The sequence below is a fragment of the Pieris rapae genome, chromosome 15, assembly GCF_905147795.1.
Source record: "Pieris rapae chromosome 15, ilPieRapa1.1, whole genome shotgun sequence".
Taxonomy (NCBI): domain Eukaryota; kingdom Metazoa; phylum Arthropoda; class Insecta; order Lepidoptera; family Pieridae; genus Pieris; species Pieris rapae.
The window spans coordinates 5,707,595-5,717,075 of NC_059523.1; positions in this window are offsets into that span (position 1 = coordinate 5,707,595).

The following is a 9,481-nucleotide window of genomic DNA, read 5'->3' on the forward strand; positions in this document are numbered from 1 at the left end:
TGAGTGTCCTAAGACAAATGACGGATTTAGATGCTTATTCGGGCAAGATAAAAAAGTCCAACTTGATTGTCTTTACGTTTCTGTATCTGTTTTAGAACCGAAAACCAGATGCAAAGTGATGGAATTACGGCTAATAATAAAATGATGAAGGTTGCCACGCAAGAGTCAAATCATGAACTCTGTGCCGAGACGCCAATAAAATTATAATGGATGTGCATCCCATACTGGCAATTCCTGCGTGATTGGTTTAGCTATAAGCGATATGAGGAAAGGAAATGCTTAACTATGTACGTTTTTAATAAATTATTATTAGATGGAATCTTAACATCGCTTAGAGTCTCACAAATTGAACCATATGCCAGATGATCATATGGTAAATAGTTTTGCTAAGTATCTAACTACATCAGGAGGAGACGGGAATCGACATATTCTGTTGACAACAATTTACCTATTTATACCAAATAGGGGCATATGTTTTCCTTGTTGAAGTTCTTTAACACGACGAAAGAAGTTTTTCGTCTCGTGTCCAGTTGTCTGTTAAAGATTCCTAGATAAAAACGCTTCCAACTGTAATTTCTGCACTTAAGGAGGAGGTTAACTAGTTACGGTATATATCAGGGTTTGGTTTAGATTCCGTACTGATAGCGAGGGTGCAAGTGTTCCGACTATCAAATCCGGGCGCCAAAAAATGCTTCCTCCACCTGGGTGCTATTATTATGCTATTATTTCCCTTAGAGGAAATATGAAATGGTGCAGCACTCGAGGTAGAATCGCTGGCGGTGGAAATATCAACACTAGATCGTATCTCCAGTATTTGCTTAATGAAGGAGTCGTTAAAGCAAGCGTTCGAGTCTAATAGTTTAGCGACACATAACTTGCTACGACATGAACCTCTCCAGAAGCGAAAAGACGAAGATAAAGAGACGCTCATTCGTGGAAGTTTGTGTATTTTGTATTCTGCCTAGAGGTCCGATAAATAATTAAACTTAGTTACATAATACCTGGACAACTCCTCTGAACAGTCTCCATGGCAAATGCGGTAGATGATGCATAGATACTCAAATGCTTGTTCGTATTAACCATTATCTATATAGGTACAATAACCTAAACGCTAAAAGTTATATGGAAAACTAGCGACCCGCCCCGGCTTCGCACGAGTGCAATGCTGATACTAAATACACTACAGAAAATCTGTGAACGTTGTATATAAAAATGTGGGTTATCCATAACAGATAGACATATACCATCACGGACTTTTCTGTAGACCTATTCAATGTTTACAATACTTAGTACATTATTTTGATAAAACTCGTAGGGTTCAGCCTGCATTTGCAATGTAAGCGGAAAAAATGTAATTATTAGACATCACATTAGAAACCTCAAAAATAACAGTACTTCTCCACTATTTAATGGATGTTATTATACATATAAACCTTCCTCTTGAATCACTCTTACTATTAAAAAACCGCATCAAAATCCGTTGCGTAGTTTCAAAGATTTAAGCATACTAAGGGACATAGGGATAGAGAAAGCGACTTTGTTTTATACTATGTAATGATTATGAAAAATCTTACTGTACGAGAGGCACTGAATTTATTAATTGAGCGATAGCTATTGGGAATGTTTTAAAGAGTAAAAACTGTAATAAACCTCTTGTAATTTATGACTCAATGTTCATTGCTCCGGATTTGAAATAAATATCGATTAGTTGACACCAAAGAAGGCCAGTCTGTGAACCCTAGATGTCGGAAGTAGAGACAAGGCCTCCACATCCTTCCTTCCGGTCTTATCTATTCCAATTAATTCCAAGTCACCTTTTAAAAATTTAACGTGTTTAATATTTTCTTATATACTATTTGAATGTTTATTAATGACGCCCTTCGATTTTTAAAATTACATTTGAGGATTTTTCGAATGTAATCATTTTTATTTTTACTATTTTAATTTAAACGATTTACGATAGCTATTGGGAGACTCCGAGGTTATTGGAGTTACACTTTGGTTTCATTATACTAATTTCATTTCACGTTAAGGTCTGGGCTTTATGATTTCAAATGACCAGTTCTTACTGTTAGATGTTTTCTCTCCCCGTACAAGCGAGTGTTACATTCGCGAAACAAATAATACATTTCATTGCCAGGGTTTCGAACCTACGACCTTACAGACGACCGTCGCATGCGGAAAACACTAGCCCAACACAAACATATGATATCATAAGAAAGATATTTATTTAAAAATGCAATACGTTTAAAGTTGACATAATTAATATCATATATTGTTAAAGTTTTAATTTAGTAATATATTTTTTTTCTATCTTCAAGGTATTTCTTGATGGTAATTGAAATGTGACCCTTTTCTTCACGGCTTTCAGGTAACGTAGGAAAACATCGCTCTTCCTATACCACTCAAATATTGCTGTACCACGTGGTACAGCAAACATATTTTATATAAAACACCTATTTACCTGGCTGTCAATTCGGGATAAATTTACGTACTAAAACGGAGTTTCTGCCAATATCTTGAATTATTCATGAGGAAAGTTTAGGTATAATATTTTTCAATGTTAACGAGCGAAGCCATATGTGATAGAAGGGTTATACATAACATCATGATATCGTCAAGGCATATATATCAATCACCGTATTCACATATTTGTTGACGCATCATGGTACATATATTGATATACGAAGATTTTACAACCAAACATACAATTTGTTTTAGTTACGGGCGTTTATACAACGGGCAAAACGGTGCTGCTCATATGAGCTGGAGGCTCATGTGAAGTGCCCATAGACACTTGTCATTTGACAGATTGCTAAAGGGCTTACAAGTGCGTTTCCGGCCTTTCTTTCCTGCCGATAGATACTTAGTCTGGCCATAAATACTGATACAACTATAAATAAACAAAATATTACATTTGAATTTGGAAAGTGTCATTTTTATATGATTGTCCATTAAGTTTTCTCATTTTGGCGCCAATACTTTGTATAATATTTTGCTATATTAAAATGCAGTGGGGTGATGAAGAGAACCGAATCGCTGTGATTTCATTACCAAAGTAGGTATAAAGCTAAATGCACATTTTAAAACTCTCCATACGCTTGGTATTTGTAAAATATTTGAGTACTGAGCTATTAATAGGTACAATGAGACCTCCTCTATTTGTGACAGAAAAATATCTGGCCTTCCACGTAGTCTTCTTAAGAAAAAGGTGGTCAAAGCAGTAAGGGAAAGAATTCGAAGAAATCCTGTCCAAAAGCAAAAGATTTTATCTCGGGAGACAAAGATAGCACCTAGAACCATGTTGCGTTTTTTAAAAGATGACTTAGGACTTGTAGCCTATAAGAGACGTTCTGGTCATTTCTTAAATGATAATTTAAAAAAGAATAGGGTGATAAATCGAAAAAATTACTGAAGCGGTACGCAAAGAGTGGTCACAGAAAAATTTTGTTTACGGATGAGAATTATTTTACAATCGAGCAACATTTTAACAAACAAAATGACTGTATTTGTGCTCAAAGCTCTAAGGAAGCTTCCCAATAAGTCGCCAGTGTGCAACGTGGGAACTATCCGACTTCAGTGATGGTTTAGTGGGGTATTAGCTATGAAGGAGTGACTGAGTCATACTTTTGTGAAAAAGGTATCAAAACTTCGACACAAGTGTATCAAGATACCATCCTTGAGAAGGTAGTGAAGCCATTTAATAACACCATTTTCAATAACAAAGAATGGTCCTTCCAACAAGACTCGGCAACGGGTCATAAAGCTCGGTCTACGCAGTCTTGGTTGAAAATGAACGTTTCGGACTTCATCAGCGCTGAAGACTTGCCGTCGTCTAGTCCCGATCTTAATCTTTTAAAGATTATGATTTATGGTCAGTTTTAGAGAGTATGGCTTGCTCTAAACGGCATAATAATTTAGAGGCCCTAAGACAATCCGTACATACCGCAGTGAAGATTTTTCCCATGGAAAGAGTGCGTGCTTCTATCGATAACTGGCCTCAACGTTTTAAAGACTGTATCGCACCCAATGGAGACCACTTCGAATAAGCTTTTTATATTATAAATTGTTGTTTATTTATGTATTAAACTAACACACTGTAAAAGTAATAAATGTTATTTGCAACAGAAAAAAAAATATTTTTCTTTGTTTCAGTATTTATGGCAAGACTAGGTATAGTTATTATAAAACAATTACGTGATTAATAACTAGGACAGTATGACTGAGAAAACCGTATATCGTGACTAATATGGCAATTATAATTTTACAATGTAAGGCTAAAGTATATAATTTTTTTTATTACTAATAAATTACTTACTGTTTTATTTAAAATAATTTATATAAAATATAGGTTGCGATGTTTTTGTGTTTGTTGTTGTTAAGACTAAATTTATAGTTTAATTAAAAAGAATGGGTTCACTGAAAATCAGTGCCGCTGATGACGGTAACTTAAAGCAGAGTTTGACCCATTTTTTTTATTAAAGATTCGTTAAACATTTTCTAAAATAAACCGAATTAAGAAATACCTTTCGTTGCCGTTTTTTTTGATGATAAAGATAGGGACTATTGATTTCTATTTTTGAGGTAAACCTCAATTTTTACAATAAATTGTACGTTAATTGAGTTTTGTTATAGCAATAGTTATGTGAATAATGACAGGGATGCGTGTTATACATATTCGTAGATATAAAATGAAAGTAAATAGAGTTTTTCTTAAATATGGAACTGGGTGCAAATCGACCGTTGCAACCTCACCGGCCGGCCTTAACATTTGGTACACTAGTTTTTAAAAACCATTAAACCTGAAGACTTATAGTTCCAAGTGAAGGCGAAGAGATCCGATAAGACTTGGAAAGAAAGTAATCTGCGATTATGCGAGATCAAGACTGAATGCGAATAAAGAACACTGTGGACGCTCTCTTTCACATCATGATAGGACGTTAACTACGTTTTTAATTTCATCTCAAAATCCCAAATCTTTCCCCTTATCAAAATAAGCTTAAACCTGTATCTGAATTGAATTATACAACAATTGATTCTCTACGTGCTTTAACGTCAGCGTAACGAAAGTTGTAATTTGACACAAGTGCCGGCGAAGCGTGCCAAGTGATCTTGGCACAAATATTGTTAAGTAACGAGATTTTTGCGTCTATTTTATTACTTTAATGGTTTAAAACGCCTCTGCAAGGTGAAGGTATTATGTTAACTATCTATTTTTATGAATTCGTATATATATATACGTAAGGTACGTTCATATCGCTGAAGTAGTCTACAGAACATTTTGAAACTGTTTTTAGCTGAGCATAATTAGGCTTAGACCTTAGATGTTAGTTTGTAAACGATAGTAACAATAATGTTTGTGTTAAAAGGAAATATTCAAATGGAACTTTTAATGTCATTCACAGGTTAATGATGGCAAATTATTAAAATATAAGGTGCACGCAGAAAATTATGACAAATGTAAAAAGATATTCCATTATTTATTAAGGTAAATATTTTAATAGATCTCGCTTGGAGGAGACGCGATACTCAACACCTAATGTGATGGTGTTTTTACTGTAGGCAGTTTTTTAATATACGTGAATAAATTAATGGCTCTCACCCTGAATAAAGTAAGTATGTCATATTTTATATCTTATATTTTTGAAGCATAAGAATATATACTATAAATTAAACTTGTTATAGAAAAATATTTCAAAATTACTTACTACAGAATTGTGATTATACAATAAAAATTTATCGAGTACCATTTTATACGACAATAATCTTTTAATATCTTATCTTAAATTAATATTGATTCACCTGAATGAACCTGTGATGTTGATGTGCTCTGTGGATCATTGAACCATAGATAACAATTGGGTCAGTGTCTACAAGTTCAATGTTGCGAGAAGGTTACTAAATTATCATAATAAATTCAAAGATAATAAAGATTTTGTACGGACCTATTCAAATACCGACTCTTGTTCAATCATTAGTGGTGGCTCTTCTTGACGTAATGGCAAAGTTTGAGAATTAGCGATGCGTGCGTCCCGTTTGTAAAATTCGTATGGCGTTTGAAACTATGGGTAGTTGGTGGTTGAAGTTAGGTGTTAAGCTTACTGAGATTGAATCATAAACTTCAGATCAGGCTGTTGGCATGTTTATGTACTGTAAAGATAATTTTTTATAATTTATTTATTGAAAGTAAGGGAAACCCGTGTTTTTAAGTAATTCGAAAAAAATATTAATTAACCCATTGCTGTTAACACATCTGATTGGTTTTGTTACTTGCTTAAAATACTTTAAAATACCATATGAGTTACATTAAAACCTTATAAATTCTTTAAAAAAATATACTTTTACGAAAATATGTGTAATATCCGATCCAATTTACTTCACTTAATCAACATGCAAGTACATCAAGACTTTATGAAATATTGCGCAATATTTTTTATTAAAAAATCGTATTTATTTCAACTATGTTCTATTATTAACCTTAGTAATTTAAAAATTTCTTCTTTTTCTTATAGTGCAATCTCTTTCAAAGGTTGGTGATTACTGTGCCTTGTACGACGAGTTGAATGTTCTACTGTGAAGTGCTGCTGCAGAGGTTAAATCCATATTTGTTTTGCAAAAGCGGGCTGTTCGGGGTATTTGTTGTGTTTCCTCAAGGGAGTCGGTACAGTACATAAGTTGACGGAATCAAATATTCTGGGCAATATATTCTTGAAGCCCTGCTGTTTGTTAAAAAAAATAGTTACGATTTTTAAACAAATGGTGACTTTCACCCGTATGATACTTGAAACAGAACTAATTTAACCAACCAGAAATAAAACTACTCATTATTATCATATGGAAATTGCATTCGTTTTTAAAACAAAGTCCCAACCGAAATTAGAGAATTATAACTGAATAAATTAAAAGCTCTCCTTAAAAGTAAATAAAACTTTTTATTAAAATGACGATTAATATGAAACTGATACTAATCTTTGGGATTGATTTGCAATTGTTCAAACAATTGTAGGACTCAAAACGATTAAAAAGAGTGGCGGAGAGTTTCTTATCAGATGCCCGCTCTATGCCCTTGCCTTGCAAACTGGTAGTATTATGCTTGGAAATGTAAATTTAAAATCTATTTAGCATCCTTTCTGTTGACGTTTATAATATACTTGTTTACCTATATGAATATATGAATACGTAAAGTTATTTTGAGTTTAAGCTCGGAGGATATTGTGTGAAAATTGCCACTGCTCCTAGACCAAAGAAAATTAAAATATAATTAAATTGGGTTGGAATTAGATTGATTGATAAAATATAATGTTGTTATGCAACGTATTCATACAATACAAAAAATAAAAATTTTAAATCAAATTTTAAGTAAATAGTCACTGTCACATACTCGTAGATGAGTATAGACAAACCAATATTTATATCATATTTTAGTAGGATTTAAAACCATTTACTGCATTTTTTCCGAGTACCTAATCAGCTTAATTATGCAGAAATCGTTAAATAATTCCGAAATTTGTTTAATAATACAATAATTGTTAAAGAAGGCAGCGCTGACTCCAAATATTGTTTTGCTGAAAAAAGGCGTTAACCTGGCAAGGTTTACTTGAATCATTTAATTATTCTTTACATATATTATATTACGTAGGGCTTTGATAAAATAAAAAATGTGTCCCATTCACTGGCATTGTCCAATGCCTGCGGCCATTCACCTTCGACAGCGGACCACAGATTTTGCGGAAGTATTATTATACCTTGTTTTGTCGCTATATAGATTTTTATGGACATAACTTGATGACACTAGAACATTATGATTCTATAATTTTATTCACTAGAAGAGTGGAATTTTTGACCTCGAAGCTGACTGTTTATTAAAGAACATAGCATACGCTACAAGAGAATAGATCATGTTTCGAAAATTTATGAAATTTAAATAGTGTACAATTAAATTTTTAACTTGTCTCTAGCCATATACTATCTAAATTTGTCGGGGACAGCAATGTCAGATATATGATCAATTCACTAAGGGAATGTTTCACAATGTCCGGATAAGTTCCAAATAAGCTATTTGTTACTTATTTGTAGGATAAACAGTATTTTTGCGTTTCACGACTGTCAGATAGCGCTATTTGTCATGAAATGCCAAGTATCTTATTCGGAACTTTTATCTTTCGAATAATTTATGTGTTGCATAGCTATTTGGCACTTTATCCATACATTGTGAAACAGGCCCTTAGTATAATTACAATTACCATTCTTGGTGGTAATCTGTAAATGAGGATAGGTATATCACAATGTAACAAGATGTATGTATGTGAAAATGGATACCTTAGTGTCATACCTCCGTGTTTGTTGAACATAAGTAAAGTGTAGTATTGTCTTTTATTAACACAGCTTTTACACATTTAAGGAAAAGACTTTTTTTACCGGATTGAAGCTATGTATTATTGTAAACTAAGCGTACGTGGTCACCGGTCACGTACACTGTAAATCACGCGAAACGTCGGATAAATTTAAAAATTTATTTAATAATTATAAGTATACACTAATAGATCAATTCGGTTGTTGTCTTTAATTAGACATTCATATAATCGTCCTAAAGTACTAATTTATGAGTTGTGTGCATTATGCATATACACATAAATTTGTGTAAAGCTATGACCCGAAGAATAAGTTGTGTTATATAAAAAATTACAAGGCCTAAAATCAATAAATGATTGTATTTGGGCATAATTTACACTCAAATTGACTTTTATCAACCCATGTATAAAGGACTTAAACTCTTAAGTATAATTGCTTATTATCTCTGCGTTAATTGATTTTACCAAAAAAAATTTTATCATCTACTTAGGCCAAACTTAAGGCTCGTATTATAACTATATTTGAACATAAGAACTGGTGTCCAAGTTTCTCATGTTTTTAATTCTGTTTATTCTAAGTACACGAATATTCGAAACGACACTGAAGTGAATTCGTCTTTGAAACAAATGTCCAAAATTGAATATACGAAATTATTTTTTGCAGGGATTTATTATTTGAATTACGTTAATTTATTTTTAAATAATTTCCTCGTAAAGCGTCTCTGGTATTATGCCAGAAGCAGCAAATCTTTTGCGGTAATAATTTGGCGGTAACATATATTCGCTTGGGCTTGCTGTTTAGAGAATCTTAAAATACTTATTAAGAGTATAAAAAATTCTGGATCATCATTCAAGGATTGAATTTCCAAAATGGAGTTAATAAAATGATAAATTAATTTATTAAAAAAATCATTATAAAAATACTGATTTTCATATATCAGTCACGTGGCACGAATCGACGATGCTATAAACATTCTTGTAAAACTTCGCCGTGAAATCTTCTCGTTTATGATCGTATTAAATTTATGATGTAGTTTTTTTTTATCCAAATAAAACTCCTATATTTGTGTAATTTGAGACAAATCTCAGTATGACTCGTAAAATACGAATAACGATGTAAAGTACGTCAC